This window comes from Capra hircus, chromosome 28 (genome assembly GCF_001704415.2).
Source record: "Capra hircus breed San Clemente chromosome 28, ASM170441v1, whole genome shotgun sequence".
NCBI lineage: Eukaryota > Metazoa > Chordata > Mammalia > Artiodactyla > Bovidae > Capra > Capra hircus.
The window spans coordinates 44,509,701-44,528,503 of NC_030835.1; the positions used below are offsets into that span (position 1 = coordinate 44,509,701).

At 39.9% G+C, this 18,803-nt stretch overlaps 1 non-coding gene across 1 annotated transcript; it reads left to right on the top strand.

Annotated features, from left to right (window-relative positions):
* Positions 16,366-16,437, top strand: TRNAS-GGA. The gene has a single exon. It is a non-coding gene; the product is annotated as a tRNA-Ser (tRNA).

Sequence of the window (18,803 nt, forward strand, 5' to 3'; positions counted from 1 at the left end):
CTGAGGGTACATTCTTGCTTCCTTATTCACAACTCCTTCCTCAATACCTGGAATCCTGCCTCGCACATGGGAAGAACCTGACATGTAGAGAGAGACTTGCTGAATTTATAGATTCATCATGAGAAATTGTAATGAAAGGACAACTTAAATTGTGAGAAGTCAGAGAAAGGCATGACATATAAACACCAATGGGAAAGATAAGCAGGAATCACTCACATGAAGTGGGTGGGTTGCAGAAAAGCATTTCAGGAAGAAAGTAATATGGGCTTAAAAAAATGTCTGTGTGTTTTAAAGCTAAAAGTCACAAATCACAATGAAGTGATTTTTATTATAAAGACCTACATACCACAGGATGAAATAATGCAACAGAATTCCACACTTACAAAGTGGCAATTGCAAGAGATGTAAAGAGACAAAGGTAAAAAACCCAGCAAAAATGAGAAGATTCAACACACCACTCAGAATAAGACAAATGTAGTGAACCCAAAATAAATGAGAATACAAGAGCTAAGCAACATAATCAAAAAGGTATCACACAACTTTTCATCCTGATAATAGAAAATACAATTTCCTCTCAAGGTACAAAGATCATTCATACGGAACAAGGTCATATATCAGGTCACAAAGAAAATATCAGTAAAGTTCTATAAAGTAGAGCTATTACGAACAACACCCTCTGTTTGCAATGAAGTAAAACTAAAAATTATTAACAACAAAAAATAAAAAAACAAAAAACACTGTTTCATCTGGACATATAAAAGTTTCTACTGAGGACTCTTAGATGAATGGAAAAGTATAAAGTAAAATTTCTAAAGCATAATGATAATAGAAACACGATATATCAGAAGAGGAGATAGGACACATTGAAAGCAGTGACCATAGGAAAATTCATGGCCTTAAACACATTTGTCAACAACAATAAAAGATTTTGAATAAATGAATTAAATTCCCAGCTCAAAAATCTTTTTGAACCAAGGCTTTTTTGTTCAACTAGAACAACAACAACAACAAAAAACTAACTAAAGGAAAACACAAATATGGAAAAATTAAAGATAGAAGAAATTAGGTGGGTAGAAAAATAGTAGTTCTAACCACGAAATCAAATTTCTGGTTTTTAAAAATAACTAAAAAAATAAATAAGCCACTTGCTAACCTAAAAAAAGTGGGAGAAGGCACAAAAATACAAAATAAAAAATGACAAAGGAAAAATAACTATTAAAACAGAAAAAAATTTAGTATTTTGCAGTCACCTATGCAAATCAATTTGAAAAAATAGGTGAAATGGATGATTTCCTAGGGAAATGTATTTAAGCAAAACTGCACTTTTTAGATTTAGAAAGCTCAGACTAATGTTTATGGAATGTATGAAAAAATTAACCAAGGAACTACAGCCTCAAAATGTGTGAGGCCTAGACGATTCCAGGTGAAAGTACTACTAAACTTTCAAAACTAAGATAGCCCCTAAATTCTCTCAGGGCAGTAAAAAGGAAGAAAGTTTTCCTAATTATTTTCTGAAGCAAATATAGCTCTGATGCCTGCACCTGTTAAAGACGGGGCAGAGAAAAGTAAACTTAGCAACCAATATGATATATGAAAATTAGGTCCAATTTCAAAATAAAATGTTGATAAACATATTTAACAGCAAGGTAAGAAAATAATACATCATGACAAGATGGGGACTATTACAGAAATTCAAGACGGGGGCACTCCTAAAAAATTTATTAATGTAATAAAACCTATTAAAACATCTAAGGAGAAAAATCAAATGATTACCTGCATAGATGCTGCAAAACTTTTTATCAAAAGTCAACATTCATTTGTGGTAAAAATTAATGAAAATAAGAATTCACTGGCATTTTGTTAATCACAGCTAGATTAACATAAAGATTAACATTAGATGGATACATAAAAGTGTATCCATCTAATGGGACTTTCCGGTGGTCCAATGGTTAATACTATCTGCCAAGGCAGGGTGTGTGTGTGATCCCTGGTAGGGGAACTAAGACACTTTTAATACTGGAGGTATTAAAAGCAATGCAATTAGGCAAGAGGAAAGCAATGACAGATTGGGCAGGTAAGAACTGAAAAGAATCAAAAGCATTTCTATTTGCAGAGAGGCTGATCAGGCAACTGTAAAACTCAAGATAGTCAATGATTAAAATAAAAATAATTCAGTAAAGTAATAGGTTCTAACAGTAGCATGTAGAAACCATTGGCTTTCCTAAAAAGGTAGCTGGTAAAGTTGGAGGGAAAAACTCATTTACAACAGCAACCAAGAAGATACAGTAACCTGCTGCTGCTGCTGCTAAGTCGCCTCAGTCGTGTCCCACTCTATGCAACCCCATAGATGGCAGCCCACCAGGCTCCCCCGTTCCTGGGATTCTCCAGCCAAGAACACTGGAATGGGTTGCCATTTCCTTCTCCAATGTACGAAAGTGAAAAGTTTAAGTGAAGTCACTCAGTTGTGTCCGACTTTTTGTGATCCCATGGACTTCTCCGTCCTTGGAATTTTCCAGGCAAGAGTACTGGAGTGGGGTGCCATTGCCTTCTCCAATACAGATACACTTGGAAGGTCTTATGCTGAGTGAAATAGGGCAGATGGAGAAAGACAGATACTATATAATATCACTTATAAGTGGAATTTAAAAAAGATCTAGTGAATATAACAACAACAACAACAACAAAGACACAGACTCACAGATACAGAGAACAAACTAGTGGTTACTAGTGGGGAGAGGAAGGAAGGTGAGGCAAGATGGGAGAGAGGATTAAGAGGTACAAACTACTGTGCATAAAATAAAAAAGCTACAAGGATATACTGTACAACACAGGGAACGCAATCAGTGTTCCACAAGAGCGATCAATGGAGTATAATATTTTTAAAAGTGAATCACTATGTTGCATACCTGAAACTGTATAATATAGTAAATCAACTGTGCTTCACTGAAAAAGAAATATACCTTTTTTTTAAAAAAAAATGAGTTAGAAAGTTTATGCTAAAGCTTCATATAGAAAAAGAACCAAGAATAAAGAGGAGTACATTTTTTAATCTACATGGAAGATTAGCTCTGCCAAATATTAAAATATATTCTAAAGCCTCTTGGCACAGACTGAAAAGTAGAGTAGAACAGAAAGCCAAGAAATAGACCCTCATACATACAGGGGCTTGCCAGTGGTGCCAGTGGTAAGGAATCTGCCTATCAATGCAGAAGACACAAGAGACAAGGGTTCGATTCCTGGGTCTGGAAGATCCCCTGGATGAGGAAATGGCTACCCACTCCAGTATTCTTCCCTGGAAAGTTTCATGGACAGAGGATCCTGGTGAGCTCCAGTCGATGGGGCTACAGAGAATCAGACACAACTGGACAACTGACCACACACACATCCACACAGAACTGTGGAATATGACAAATGTATACATCAACTCACCAGAGCAAAAATGGGCTTTTTAGTAAATGGTACTGAGACTGGACACTCCCTCAGGAAAAGATAAAATTAAGTCCAAATCTTATACCATACATAAGAATAAATTCCAAATGAATCATAGATTTAAGAAGCCAAATACTTGGTGGCAAGAAGACACAGAAAAACTGTACAAAAAAGGTCTCAATGACCCGGATAAACCACAATGGGGTGGTCATTCTCCTACAGCCAAACATCCTGGAGTGTGAAGTCAAGTGGGTCTTCGGAAGTATCACTACATACAAAGCTAGTGGAGGTGATGGCATTCCAGTTGAGCTATTTCAAATCCTAAAAGATGATGCTGTGAAAGTGGATTTGCACTCCATGTGTCAGCAAACTTGGAGAATTCAGCAGTGGCCACAAGACTGGAAGAGGTCAGGTTTCATTCCAATCCCAAAGAAGGGCAATGTCAAAGAATGCTCAAACTACCGCACAGTTGTGCTCATTGCACTTGATAGCAAGGTAATGTTCAAAATTCTTCAAGCTAGGCTTCAGCAGTACCTGAAACAAGAACTTCCAGATGTACAAGCTGGATGTAGAAAAGGCAGAGGAACCAGAGATCAAATTGCCAACATCTGCTGGATCACTAGAAAAACATCTGCTTCATTGACTACACTGAAACATCTGACTGTGTCGATCACAAAAAACTGTGGGAAATTCTTCAAGCAATGGGAATATCAGACCACCTGACCTGCCTCCTGTGAAACCTGTTTGCAGGTCAAGAAGCAACTGTTAGAACCAGACATGGAACAAAAGATTGGTTCCAAATCAGAAAAGGAGTACATCAAGGCTGTATATTGTCACCCTGCTTATTTAAATTATATGCAGGGTACATCATGCAAAATGCCAGACTGGAAGAAGCACAAGCTGGAATCAAGATTGCTGGGAGAAATATCAATAACCTCAGATATGCTGATGACACCACCCTTATGGCAGAAAGCAAAGAAGAACTAAAGACCCTCTTGATGAAAGTGAAAGAGGAGAGTGAAAAAGCTGAGTTGAAACTGAACATTCAAAAAATGAAGATCATGGCATCTGGTCCCATCATTTCATGGCAAATAGATGAGGAAACAATGGAAACAGTGACAGACTTTCTTCCCTTGGGCTCCAAAATCACAGCAGATGGTGACTGCAGTCATGAAATGAGAAGACGCTGGCTCCTTGGAAGAAAAGTTGTAACAAACCTAGAAAGCATATTAAAAAGCAGAGACATCAGTTTGCCAACAAAGGCCCCTATAATCAAAGCTATGGTTTTCCCAGTAGTCATGTACGGATGTAAGAGTTGGACCATAAAGAAGGCTGAGGGCCAGAAAATTGATGCTTTGAACTGTGGTGCTGGAGAAGACTGTTGAGACTCCCTTGGACAACAAGGAGATCAAATCAGTCAGTCCTAAAGGAAATCAACCCTGAATACTCATTGGAAGGGCTGATGCTGAAACTGAAGCTCCAATAGTTTATCCCCCTGATGTGAAGAACTGACTCATTGAGAAAGACCCTGATGCTGGGAAAGATTGAAGGCAGGAGAAGGGGACAACAGAGACGAGATGGTTGGATGGCATTGCCGACTCATGGACATGAGTTTGAGCAAGCTCTGAGAGATGGTGAAGGACAGAGAAGCCTAGTGTGCTGCAGTCCATCAGGTCACAAAGAGTTGAACATGACTTGGTGACTGAACAACAAGAACAAACATGAGAAGAAAACATGAGTGAATTCTTCTTTAACCTGGAGATATATATATATATATATATACACACACACACACACACGCACGCACACACACACACACAGAAGGACACTACTAACCTAAGTAACTTTTGAACACAATATTTAGAAAATATGTTCTTGCTACTGCTGCTAAGTCGCTTCAGTTTTATCTGACTCTGTGCGACCCCGTAGACGGCAGCCCACCAGTCTCCCCCATCCCTGGGATTCTCCAGGCAAGAACACTGGAGTGGGTGGCCATTTCCTTCTCCAATGCATGAAAGTGAAAAGTCAAAGTGAAGTTGCTTAGTCATGTCCGACTCTCTATGACCCCATGGACTGCAGCCTACCAGGCTCCTCCATCCATGGGATTTTCCAGGCAAGAGTACTGGAGTGGGGTGCCATTACCTTATACACAGGAGGACAGTACTAACCTAAGTAACTTTTGAACACAAATAATGTAAAAAGGCTTTCTAACTATGACTCAAAACCCAGATGCAATAACAACAACAACAAAAAGGCAAATGTAACTACATAAAATAAATAAATGAAAACTTTAACATGGAAACAAAATACTCAAAGTTAAAGTTAAAATACAACTGGCAAACTGGGAGAAAATATTTGTAATATATGTCACAGCAAGAAAGCTAATCTTCCTCATATGCAAAACACTGTTTAAAAATGGAAAGAACAAACGATGAAAAATCTGAAAAAAAATAGGCAATATGACTTTGGCAGTTCACACAAAGACGTAAATACAGTCTTTAAATATACAAAAAGATATTCAACTCACCAATTATAAGAGAAATGCAAGCCAAAAACTAATCTGAGAGTCAAATAAAAGGGTGGAAAAAGATTTCATATAAATGAAAAGAAAGTCAGAGTGGCTAAATTAACATCAGACAAAGCAGACTCCACAACAAGGAAAATTACCAGGAATAAAAAAGAACAGTACCTAACAATAAAAGTAATTGGTTCGCCAAGAAGATACAATAATGTACCTAATTAAAGCATTTCAAAATACTAATGGAAAGGAAAACAGGAGAAAACTAAAAAAACTGAAAGGAAAATACAACATGTCCATACTTATACTTGATATTACACTTGATTATATACATGATATTGATTATAATTGATATTTAAATTCTTTTCTCTCAGTAATTGATAGAGTAACTAGAAAATCAGCAAAGGTGTAGAAAACCTGAATGATATTCATCAATCAATTGAATCTAAATAACATTTATGGAACATTCCACTCAACACCAGCAGAACACATTCTTTTCAAGTGAACATAAATTATTTAACAAGATAGACCATATTCTGAGCCATAAAATAAACTGTATCCAATTTAACAGGATTGAAACCACAATTCAGTGCATTTGGTTTCTGACCATAATGAATTAAAAAGAAATTGATAATAGCGCAATCTAGAAAATACCCCAATTATGTGAAAATTAAGCAGCTCAATTCTTAATAGGGCTTCCCTGGTGACTCAGACCAAAAGAATCTGCCTGCAATGTGGGAGACCTGGGTTCAATCCCTGGGTTGGGAAGATTCCCTGAAGAAGGAAATGGCAACCCACTCCAATATTCTTGCCTGGAGAATTCCATGGACAGAGGAACCTGACCTACAGTCTACAAGGTCATTTCTTAATAACTCATGAGCTCGATGCCTCATATTTTGAACTAAGTGAAAATGAAAACACAACATATAAAAATCTGTAGGGTGCAACCTAAGCCACACTGTGGGAGAAATTGGTAGCGTTCTCATACAGAAACACCTCTGGTAGAAAACTAACATATCTAAGCTTCCACCTTAAGAAAATAGAAAAGAAGAACCTAATTATGACTCAGAGACCTTGTTCAGCTTTTCCTCTCCTGGGATCCTTCATATAATAAGGACAATGCCATCCTCCTGCAACTTGATTTTTCAAAACTGAACCATTTATTACTGAGGCTCATACATGAGTGGTAAAACATTGTGAGAAAAAAAAAAAGAATTATTAACATGGGATTAGGATATAGTTACCCCGCTGTGGAGGGATGAAGGAAAGCCTTTGACAGGAGCATGTAAGGAACTTCTGAGATGACGGTAATCTTTGTCATCTTAACTTGAATCTTGAGATACATATGCTCATTTTATTAGGCTGTTTTTTTTAATATACATTTATTTATTTTAATTGGAGGTTAATTACTTTACAATATTGTGTTGGTTTTGCCATACATCAACATGAATCTGCCACGGGTGTACACGTGTTTGCCATCCTGAACCCCCCTCCCTCCCTCCACATACCATCCCTCTGGGTCATCTCAGTGCACCAGCCTTGAACATCCTGTATCATGTATCGAACCTGGACTGGTGATTTGTTTCACACATGATATTATACATGCTTTTTAAGTGACACATTTATTTTTATAGAGCCTTGGGTAAATATGACATTTTCACATTTAAAATTTGAGAAAAAAATAAAATATATTAAACATAGACTCTCTCTTCCCAAATCTTTACTGGACCTGGGAACAAATTTTCATGTGACCACAAACCTCACCTCCAAGAACTAGCTAAGCTTTACAGTTCTTACTTGTAAAATAATATTTCTAATCAGTCTATTTTTTTCTATTAAAATAAAAAGAAAATGATTTTTCTACCAAAGTGGTCTACCATGTGGATTTGGAACCCCAAGTAGGTTACACCACTACCTGCCTGACATGGCTATGCAGAAGCCCAGAAGAAAAGAGCAAACGCAGAAAGCATACCTCGCTCAGTGGGTCGCACCCAGACTCCAGGTCTGCAGAAAATTGGCATCAGGTGAGATTTTACCTGGCCTCACTGGGACCTAACTTTGGTGCACCTGGCCCTCAGTGGCCTTAATACGGTCTCTGCTTGCTCAGCCCCAGTGGGGTGGGAGGCCAGGCTGCACTGGGTATTACCTGGACTGAAACAGTAGTGGGTCAGAGAAAGGACTGCTGGGCTGGAGTTTCAAGTTCTCAAAAAGCCAGGGCTGAATCAGAGGAAATACTTCTGTCTGCTTCTCTACAGGAGCTGTTAGAAGCACAACCTTGCCCACCAACTTAACCCAGGGTGTTTACTCCTTGTTGATCACAATCCTATTTCCTTGCCTTCCTGGTGGCCACCCTACACCTGGATGATCTTTCTCTTTGCAGAGAGTGTCTGTAGGGACAAGGTGAGCCAAGGAGTGTCAAAGAAAGGAGAGCAACCTTAAAGCAAGAACCTGCCATACATGGTACTGGGGCTCATGCTCAACAACAGCCTCCTGGACCAGTCATGGAAAATTTCTAGAAACAGAATTTGTCAGGTTCTCATCCTATTCTCTCTATTGCTTCCTACCATAATACATCTAAATAAAATTCCAGATATGTATCAAAATTGAGAAGACAATCTTTAGAAGCAAAAAAATTGTCTTTTTCAACTAATTTTTATGGGAGTATAATTATTTTACAACTTTCCTCTTCCAACAACACAAGAGAAGAGTCTACACATGGACATCACCAGATGGTCAATACCAAAATCATATTGATTATATTCTTTGCAGCAAAAGATGGAGAAACTCTATACAGTCAGCAAAAACAAGACCGGGAGCTGACCGTGGCTCACATCATGAACTCCTTATTGCTATTTCAGACTTAAATTGAAGAAAATAGGGAAAATCACTAGACCATTCAGGTATGACCTAAATCAAATCCCTTATAATTATACAGTGGAAGTGACAAATAGATTCAAGGGATTAGATCTGATAGACAAAGTGCCTGAAGAACTATGGATGGAGGGAGGTTCATGACATTGTACAGGAGGCAGTGATCAAGACCATCTTCGAGAAAAAGAAATGCAAAAAGGCAAAATGGTTTGTTGAAGTCCTTTAATGGACTGGAACCTGGTGAGCTGGAGTCAATGATAAAAAAGTAAAAGAGAGAAAGAGGCTGATATTCCTTGGTTTACACAGAAAGCCAATAAACATTTGACACAAGGCTTGCACTGCTACATGTAGGCACCAGGCACCCTCTCGAGGGGGGTGAAGGCATAGTGCACCTTCACCAGAGGGTCTTAGAAGCCTGGGCAAGAAAGTGAGCTCAGTGAGCCTCTGCACTCCAGAGAATTAGCCTGAGAGAGGGAGAGAGAGAGAGAGAGAGAGAAAGAAACGACAAGGGGACCCAAGCTCTGATGGAACAAAGGTGTTTATTTCAACACAGTGTGGGTATTTACACTGTCTTAAAAGGTAACTATTTTCAGCAAAGATAAAAATCAAAAGTCCAGACTTACAAATTATCATTAGGCAATCCATATCAAAGAGAGAGGGTTGTAAATAATCACTCTTACCATGTGGTTCATAAAAGCAAGAGGGTTGTAAATAGTTACTTAACACCGTATGGAAAAGCTAACGAAGGAAATGCATGCGTTCTTCAGCCCCTGGAAGTAGTTTGCTGCTCCTGAATATTTAGGAATTAATAAGGGACAGAGGATTCCTGACAGATCCAAAACGGCACACAGGAAGCCTCCTGTTAAACGCTTCCTGACAGTGGCTGTCTGGGGAGGCCTTATAAACAGCTGTGAAAAGAAGAGAAGCTAAAGGCAAAGGAGAAAAGGAAAGATATATCCATCTGAGTGCAGAGTTCCAAAGAAGAGCAAGGAGAGATAAGAAAGCCTTCCTCACTGATCAATGCAAAGAAATAGAGGAAAACAATAGAATGGGAAAAACTAGAGATCTCTTCAAGAAAATTAGAGATACCAAGGGAACATTTCATGCAAAGATGGGCACAATAAAGGACAGAAATGGTCTGGACCTAACAGAAGCAGAAGATATTAAGAAGAGGTGGCAAGAATACACAGAAGAATTTATATAAAAAAGATCATGACCCAGATAACCACGATGGTGTGATCATTCACCTAGAGCCAGACATCCTGGAATGCAAAGTCAAGTGGGCCTTAGGAAACATCACTACGAACAAAGCTAGTAGAGGTGATGGAATTCCAGCTAAGCTGTTTCAAATCCTGAAAGATGATGCTGTGAAAGTGCTGCATTCAAAATGCCAGTAAATTTGGAAAACTCAGCAGTGGCCACAGGACTGGAAAAGGTCAGTTTTCATTCCAATCCCAAATAAAGGCAATGCTGAAGAATGTTCAAACTACCGCACAACTGTATTCATCTCACAGGCTAGCAAAGTAATACTCAAAATCCTCTAAGCCAGGCTTCAACAGTATGTGAACCATGAACTTCCAGATGTTCAAGCTGGATTTAGAAAAGGCAGAGAAACCAGAAATCAAACTGCCAACATCCATTGGATCATCGAAAAAGCAAGAGAGCTCCAGAAAAACATCTACTTCTGCTTTATTGACTATGCCAAAACCTTAGACTGTATGGATCACAACAAACTGTGGAGAATTCTTAAAGAGATGGGAATACCAGACCATCTGACCTGCCTCCTGAGAAATCTGTATGCAGGTCAAAAAGCAACAGTTAGAACTGGACATGGAATAACAGACTGCTTCCAAATAGGGAAAGGAGTACCTAAAGGCTGCATATTGCCACCCTGCTTATGTAACTTTTATGCATGGTACATCACACAAAATACGCTAGATGAAGCACAAGCTGGAATCAAGATTGCCGGGAGAAATATCAATCACCTCAGATAGGCAGATGACACCACCCTTATGGCAGAAAGTGGAGAGGAACTAAAAAGCTTCTTGATGAAAGTGAAAGAGGAGAGTGAAAAAGCTGGCTTAAAGCTCAACATTCAGAAAACGAAGATCATGGCATCTGGTCCCATCACTTCATGGGAAATAGATGGGGAAACAGCAGAAACAGTGTCAGACTTTATTTTGGGGGGCTCCAAAATCACTGCAGATGGTGATTGCAGCCATGAAATTAAAAGATGCTTACTCTTTAGAACAAAAGTTATGACCAACCTAGATAGCATATTCAAAAGCAGAGACATTACTTTGCCGACTAAGGTCCGTCTAGTCTAGGCTATGGTCATGTATGGATGTGAGAGTTGGACTGTGAAGAAAGCTGAGTGCCGAAGAATTGATGCTTTTGAACTGTGGTGTTGGAGAAAATTTGAGAGTTCCTTGGACTGCAAGAAGATTCAATCAGTCCATTCTAAAGGAGAACAGTCCTGGGTATTCTTTGGAAGGAATGATGCTAAAGCTGAAACTCCAGTACTTTGGGCACCTCATGCAGAGTTGACTCATTGGAAAAGACTCTGATGCTGGATGGGATTGGGGGCAGGAGGAGAAGGGGATGACAGAGGATGAGATGGCTGGATGGCATCACTGACTTGATGGACATGAATCTGAGTGAACTCTGGGAGTTGGTGATGGACAGGGAGGCCTGGGGTGCTATAATTCATGGGGTCGCAAAGAGTTGGACATGACTGAGTGACTGAACTGAACTGAACTGAACTGAACTGAAACTTATTCACAAAACAGAAACAGACTACAGGCACAGAGGACAGCCTTGTGGTGGCCTAGTAGGGACAGGGTTGGGGGAAAGATGGAATAAGAGGTTGGGGTTAGCAAATGCTAACCATTATAGAAAGGATGAATAAACAACAAGGTCTGGCTCTATAAGGAATTATATTCAACATTCTGTGATAAACCATAATGGAAAAGAATATGAAAATAATATAATTAAAGAATATATATATATGTATAAGTGAATCACTGCTGTGCACCTGCAACACAGCATTGCAAAATCAATGATTTTTCAATTAAAATACATAAACTTTAAAAAAAACGGCTATTATTTCTTACTTGCCAACTTCCTTTACTTAAACTCATCAATAATGTCAGACATCATTTTTAGCATATTGTGGGAATGATGAAAGATAAAATCTACAAACCTGTGTGTGTGTCAGACAGTAAACTATTAAGAGGAGAAAGACAGGAAAGAAGAGAAACAGAAAAGAAGACAAGCCAACTGAAAGTGTTTTTAAATATAAAATAATGGACCACAGAGCACCCTTCTTGGAAGGGGAGAAAAATAAAAAACATGTAATAGGAATTTTCTCTGTAGTTTAATTCTTCTGCGAATGATTAAGTAATAGGAAAAAAAGAGACATAGGATCTAATATTTGGAACTCTCCGCTGAGCATAAGTTAATTTCCTTAGACATGAAGTAGTCTCAGAGTAAATGTTTGCAAGGGATTGTGCTTTTTTAAAAGCATGTTTTTAACTTTTCATATAAAATACATGCAATAATGCAGAAATTCTGAAAAATAAAGACAAGCAGGGGAAAGCATTAACCCAAATTGCAACTTTATAACTGTTTGCTATTTCAAAACGGGCTTTTTGATTACTATTTTCTTAAATTCCAAATACCTGCTCTTGCCATATTCCCTTGCTTTTATTTATTGCAACTTATATTCCTCATTTTGCTTCTATTCGTATCTTGAGAAATTGAGGTGCCAAATAATTTTCCTAATGCTGCACTTAGCAAATGAGACAAAAAACAGGCCACTATCCTAATCATAAGACAAATCAGGAATAAAATGGTCTCCTGTATCCACATGTAGGTCCAGAATTCTTGGCCTGATTGCTGCAGAAGCTTGTGGTAAGTGTATCCACTCAGTTGCTGAAGTCAGCGTGTGGGAAGAGACCCAGCACAGAACTGCAAGGAGAGGGTGTCCTCCCAGCTGAGGAGCTGAGCAAACAGTTTCTGGAAGGAAATATTCGTCCTGGCTGTCTTAAATGGGTGTGGAGCAATGGAAAAAACACAAAACTCCAAATTCTGAGATATGGTCTGGCACTAAGCAGATTTACGGTCTTGCCTAAACTGATATGTGGAACACAGACACTAGATGGGAGGAACCTTTGAACTTTCATGGAGAAAAGTTTTTTTTTTTCCTTCAGCTCTAAAATCCTATTATTCTAATGCTTTCATATATCACCAATTTTTGGAGGAAAAAAATATTACCCTGTAATGCTGCTGCTGCTAAGTCCCATCAGTCGTGTCCGACTCTGTGCGACCCCATAGACGGCAGCCCACCAGGCTCCCCCGTCCCTGGGATTCTCCAGGCAAGAACACTGGAGTGGGTTGCCATTTCCTTCTCCAGTGCATGAAAGTGAAAAGTGAAAGGGAGGTCGCTCAGTCGTGTCCGACTCTTCGCGACCCCATGGACTGCAGCCCACCAGGCTCCTCAATCCATGGGATTTTCCAGGCAAGAGTACTGGAGTGGGGTGCCATCACCTTCTCCATACCTTGTAATAGGTTATGTTAACTTGAAAAATCATCTTTGATGAACAATGAGGTCCTACTATATAGCACAGGGAACTATACGCAATTCCTTGTAATAAACTAATGAAAAAATCTGAAAAAGAATATATATACATTGGTACACTTATATAACTGAATCACTGTTCTGTACTTTTGAAGTTAATACATTGTAAATTAACTGCTGCTGCTGAGTCGCTTCAGTCGTGTCCGACTCTGTGCGACCCCATAGACGGCAGCCCACCAGGCTCCCCCGTCCCTGGGATTCTCCAGGCAAGAACACTGGAGTGGGTTGCCATGTCCTTCTCCAGTGCATGAAACTGAAAAGTGAAAGAAGTCGCTCAGTCGTGTCCGACTCTTCGCGACCCCATGGACTGCAGCCTACCATACCTTCAATTTAAATAAATAAAGGAAAATAGAAAAAATCATTTTTGATCATCTCACTTTTACATGGAATATTAAAAAAAAAATGTGAACTCACAGACGTAGAATAGATTGGTGGCTCCTAGAGGTGGAGATGGGTTGAGTAAAATAGGTGAAGATGGTCAAAAGCTATTATCTAGCTAACCAACTTCATAAAATAAATAAGTCCTGGGGGTGTGATGCATAGCATGGTGACTAGAGTTAATGATACTGTGCTGCACACTTGAGAACTGCTGAGAGAACAGATCTTAAAAGTTCTCATCCCAAGAAAAAATACCGTAATTACATATGCTGAAAGAGATTAACTAGGTACACTGTGGTGGTCATTTCTCAGTGTATGTAAATATCAAATCATAATGCTATACATCTGAAACTAACTCAATGTTATATGTCAATTATGCCTCAATAAAAATAATTCAAAAATCAGCTTTGTTTAGCTTACACAGTTGTCAATTAGCCTCAAGTTAATTATTAACTTGAAATGATGATGTGACTTCTATAGTTGAGCCAATTATCAATCTTCTTTTCCTTGAATATCTTTCAATACACTTTCCTTTAACACACTGCAAGTCAATTAAATCCTATCTTGGGACCAAACAAAACTAAAATTCTCAGAGGCTTGAAGTTTACCAGCCTGGAAACTTATTGTTGATGGCAGATGGATGAGCTGAGGCCAGTTCACAATGACAGAACAAGCCATGCCATGTATTCCAAGTCACGTGTGAATTCAAATTGTAAACAAAAACACCTTTGCTTAAATCTATTTTCATAATTGTTGTTACTGAAAAGCTTTGATTTATTGCTTTATTGATTTAATTAAGACATGGATTAATAACTCATAGGTTTAATTATTACTGAAGGCAATGATTGTTTATCTTGCTCAAATTTCCTTATTTAAAAAGCCTTGAGCCCACCTTACTGAACACTGAGTGAAATCTACATGAGTAGTTGGAGGCCCCACTGAATGTGGGTTATGGGTGCTTCTGCAAAGTTATATATAATTTCAATTTTTGTAAATAAAAAATAAAAATAATAAATTCAACTTTTCAGTTATTATAATGCATTTGGAAAGCTTGATTTTTTTTTTTCATTAAAAGTGGTAGTTTTTAGTGGAAAGGAGGAAGAGAGTGACACAGAGGCAACTTGGCAACTTTGGGCATCTTTCCAGGTCATCCGTGGGCTTCCCAACACATAGCAGTGCCAGGAGAGCTTGATATTTTAAGAGTTGTTCAATAAGAACTTTAAAAAACACTCTTTTGTTAAGTAAACACTCATGCCCCTAATTACTTTTCTTTTGAAGTTTCAATTTTTAAAGATATCAGATTTTCCTAAATCAGGGCACATCCACAAATGTAAACACTGATTTCAGAATCACCAGGCAAAAAAAAGAGAGAAGGAACATCTGCAAAACAAGAAACCACAGACTGTAATCAAGAAACTAAAATCTCTAATCTCTGTGCCCTGATAGATTCTTCCTCAGGTACTGGAGAGGGATGCGAGCAGGTAGCAGGTGAAAGGCAAGGTCTTCTGTGATATTTTGCCCTGGGGTAGAGGTGGAGGTGCTTCCTGGTAGTTCAGTTGTTAAAAATAAAATACGCCTGCAATGCAAGAGACCCTGGTTTGATTCCTGGGTCAGTATAATCCCCTGGAGAAGGGATAGGCTGGCCACTCCAGTATTGCCAGCCTTCCCTGGTGGCTCAGTCGGTAAAGTCTCCACCTGCATGCCAGAGACCTGGGTTTGATGCTTGAGTTGGGAAGAGCCCCTGAAAGAGGAAATGGCAATCCACTCTAATATACTTGCCTAGAGAATCCCCATGGACTGTCCATGTCACAAAGAATCGGAGACACAGCAGGACAGCAGGTAAGAATAACCTGGATAATTGGAAAATAAAAGATTTCATAACGCCTTTGAGTAGTTTAAAACATTTTTACCTTTAATCATAACCACTGTGTTAGTGGGGTCAGCATCATGGCTTCATGAGAAGCTCCCTTTGTCTCACTCCTTCAACCTACAACTAGTAAAACATCCACAACTCAACAAAGGTGCCTCTGCCCAGCACACCAAGACTCTGGAGAGTTCCTCACACCTTCGCATCTGAAGGTGCACCCTCTGCCCCAGCTACAGCCACACCAATGGCCACAGGACACTGCGCAGTGGTGGCCGCAGGGCCCCAGTTGTGTGGGCCCCAGTCCCTCAAGCTTCAGCAGCACCTACCAACCCAGTCCCCCACCCATGGAGAAGGCATCTGCAACCCCACTACTCACCCTGTGGTGAAGTGCCTGCCTCCAGTGACCCATGTATGGCAGAGGACCCTGCCATCCCATGCCCTCAGCAGCAATGCCAGTGATAACAGTGGCACCAGCAGCACAGGGCACCAGCGACCCTGGAGGTACCAGCAGCACCAAGGGCACATGCAACACCTCTGGCAGAGGTCAGGGAGGGTGCCAAGTGCCAATTCTCAAATGTAATGAGAGGCTGCACAGGTAGGGAAACCGAAACCTTGTGCTCTAGCACCACCTACTGGAAAATCAAAGAAAGACCTCGAATTGCTTCCCTGGTGGCTCAGAGGTTAAAGCGTCTGCCTGGAATGCAGGAGACCCAGGTTCGATCCCTGGGTCGGGAAGATCCCCTGGAGAAGGAAATGGCAACCCACTCTAGTACTCTTGCCTGGAGAATGCCATGGAGGGAGGAGCCTGGTGGGCTACAGTCCATGGGGTCGCAAAGAGTCGGACACGACTGAGTGAATTCACTTCATTTCACTTCAATTGTGAAAATCAATGTAAAAAAGGATCCTGACCACTCGGGATACTCAGGGGCCAGCTTGCCTGCCAATGGACCAGACCCAGCGGCCGCAACTGGGACCCTTTTGTCCCTGGTCTCCTCCTGATGTGGACAACTGGCCAGAGTGCCCCCACAGGTAAGGAACAAGAGACTTTATTGACCTCCTTCCCCTTCCCTCTCTCTTTCCTCTCCTTAACCCTTCCTATCCTTCCCCATTTTTCTAGTCCCCCTGTCCTGGATGCAGGAATCTGGTTGAAGGGCCCTCAGCCTGAGCTGAGGATTGGAGACTGATACCTCCTCTTGGCAGAAAACTCGAATTCTGGTTCTGGTCTGGTCTGATTTCTGGCAGGGCCGAGTTCCAGTCCTCCCTTCTCTGGAGGCCCAGGGAAAAGTCCCATAACGCCTGGGCATCTGTAGGTGGCAGGAGACATCTGTAAGGCCACCCCTTTTTCACCCCCTCTCCTGCTTCCTCCTCCTTCTTCTTTCAACCTGGCTTCCTTTCCTCCTTTGAAACCTTTGATGTTAGTACTTGGAGTCTTGTATTTAAGGGCTTCCCTGTTGGTGCAGAGGTTAAAGTGTCTGCATGCAATGTGGGAGACCTGGGTTTGATCCCTGGGTCGAGAAGATCCCCTGGAGAAGGAAATGGCAACCCACTCCAGTATTCTTGCCTGGAGAATCCCATGGACGAGCGACTTCACTTTCACTTTCACCCTGGTGGTCCAGTGATTAAAAATCCATCTTCCAATGTAGGGGACGCAGATCCCTGGTGGGGGAACTAAGATCCCACATGCCAGAATGCAACTGAATTCCTGCACCACAACTACCGTGCCCAGGTTCCTCAACTAAAGAGTCCACCGCCACAAGAAGCCCCAGTGCTGCCACTAAGACCTAATACAGCCAAATAAATATATGCATATTTTTAAAAGATTACCTAAATAGGAAAGGTTTTGGCTATTTCAAAGGCACCCTCAGAGGAATGATTCATCAATCACCATGAAAAACCATGGTAACACAATATCACAACAAGAAAATGACATTTCTCCAGAAAATAAAATCACAGAAGTTTGTGATATACCTGATAGAGAATGCAAAATAGCTGTTACGAAGAAACTTAACAAGTTACAAGAAAAGTCAAAAAGGATGTTCAGTGAACTCAGCAATAAAATTAATGAACAGAAGGGATACTTAACCAGAGAGATTAGAACTCTAAAAAGAATCAAATAGAAATTCTGGAGCCAAAGAGCTTAATAAGACGAAGGAAGCATTATAAATTATTGGAAATAGAGAAGATCATACAGAAGATAGAATCAGCGACCTTGAAAACGGAAATACAGAAATGATTCAGGTAGAAGATGACAGAAAATAAAGATTTTTTTAAAATGAAGAAATTCTATAAGAACTATTTGACTCCATCAAGAAAGGCAACATTAGGCTAATGGGTATCCTAATGAAAGAGAAGAGAGGGAGAAGGGAGCTGAGAGGTTATTGAAAAAAAATAGTTGAGAACTTCCCAAACTGGGGAAGGAACTGGATATACATGTCAATGAAGTTAAGAGAACCCCTAGGTACCTCAGTGTAAAAAGACATTATCCAAGACATGTTATATTAAAGTTGTCAAAAGTTACAGTTTTGAAAAGAATTATAAAGGCAGCCAGAGAAAAAAAGAAAGTAACTACCATTAGGCTATCGGCAGATTTCTGAGCATAAACTCCACGAGAGAGAGTGGGATGACATACTCAAATAATAAAATATTCAAAACTGTCAGCAAAGAATACTCTACCCAGGGAAGTTATCCTTCAGATATAAAGGAGAATACAGGCTCTCCCAGACAAACAAAAGCTGAGAGAGTTTGTTATCACCAAAGCTGCCTTATAAGAAATGTTGAAATGAACTCTATATCTGAAATGAAAACTAAAAAGCACATAAACTTTGAGTAAGGTGATAAACAGAGAAGATCAGAAAATCACAACTCTACGTAAGAATGAATTGTGAAGCACTTAGAGCATAAAGGTTAAACGGGGTAGAGGCAGTAAAGTAAAGAGAGCCACTACATTTGGTAGTGAACTCACAACATAAAAAGGGATGGACTGAGAAAACAAAACACCAAAGGGGAAGAGAAAAAGAACTGAACCCTTAGAGGCTGATGAAGATGAAATGCTGTTATCAGAAAAAGGGCCATTTAATCTGTGAGACCTTTCACACAAACCT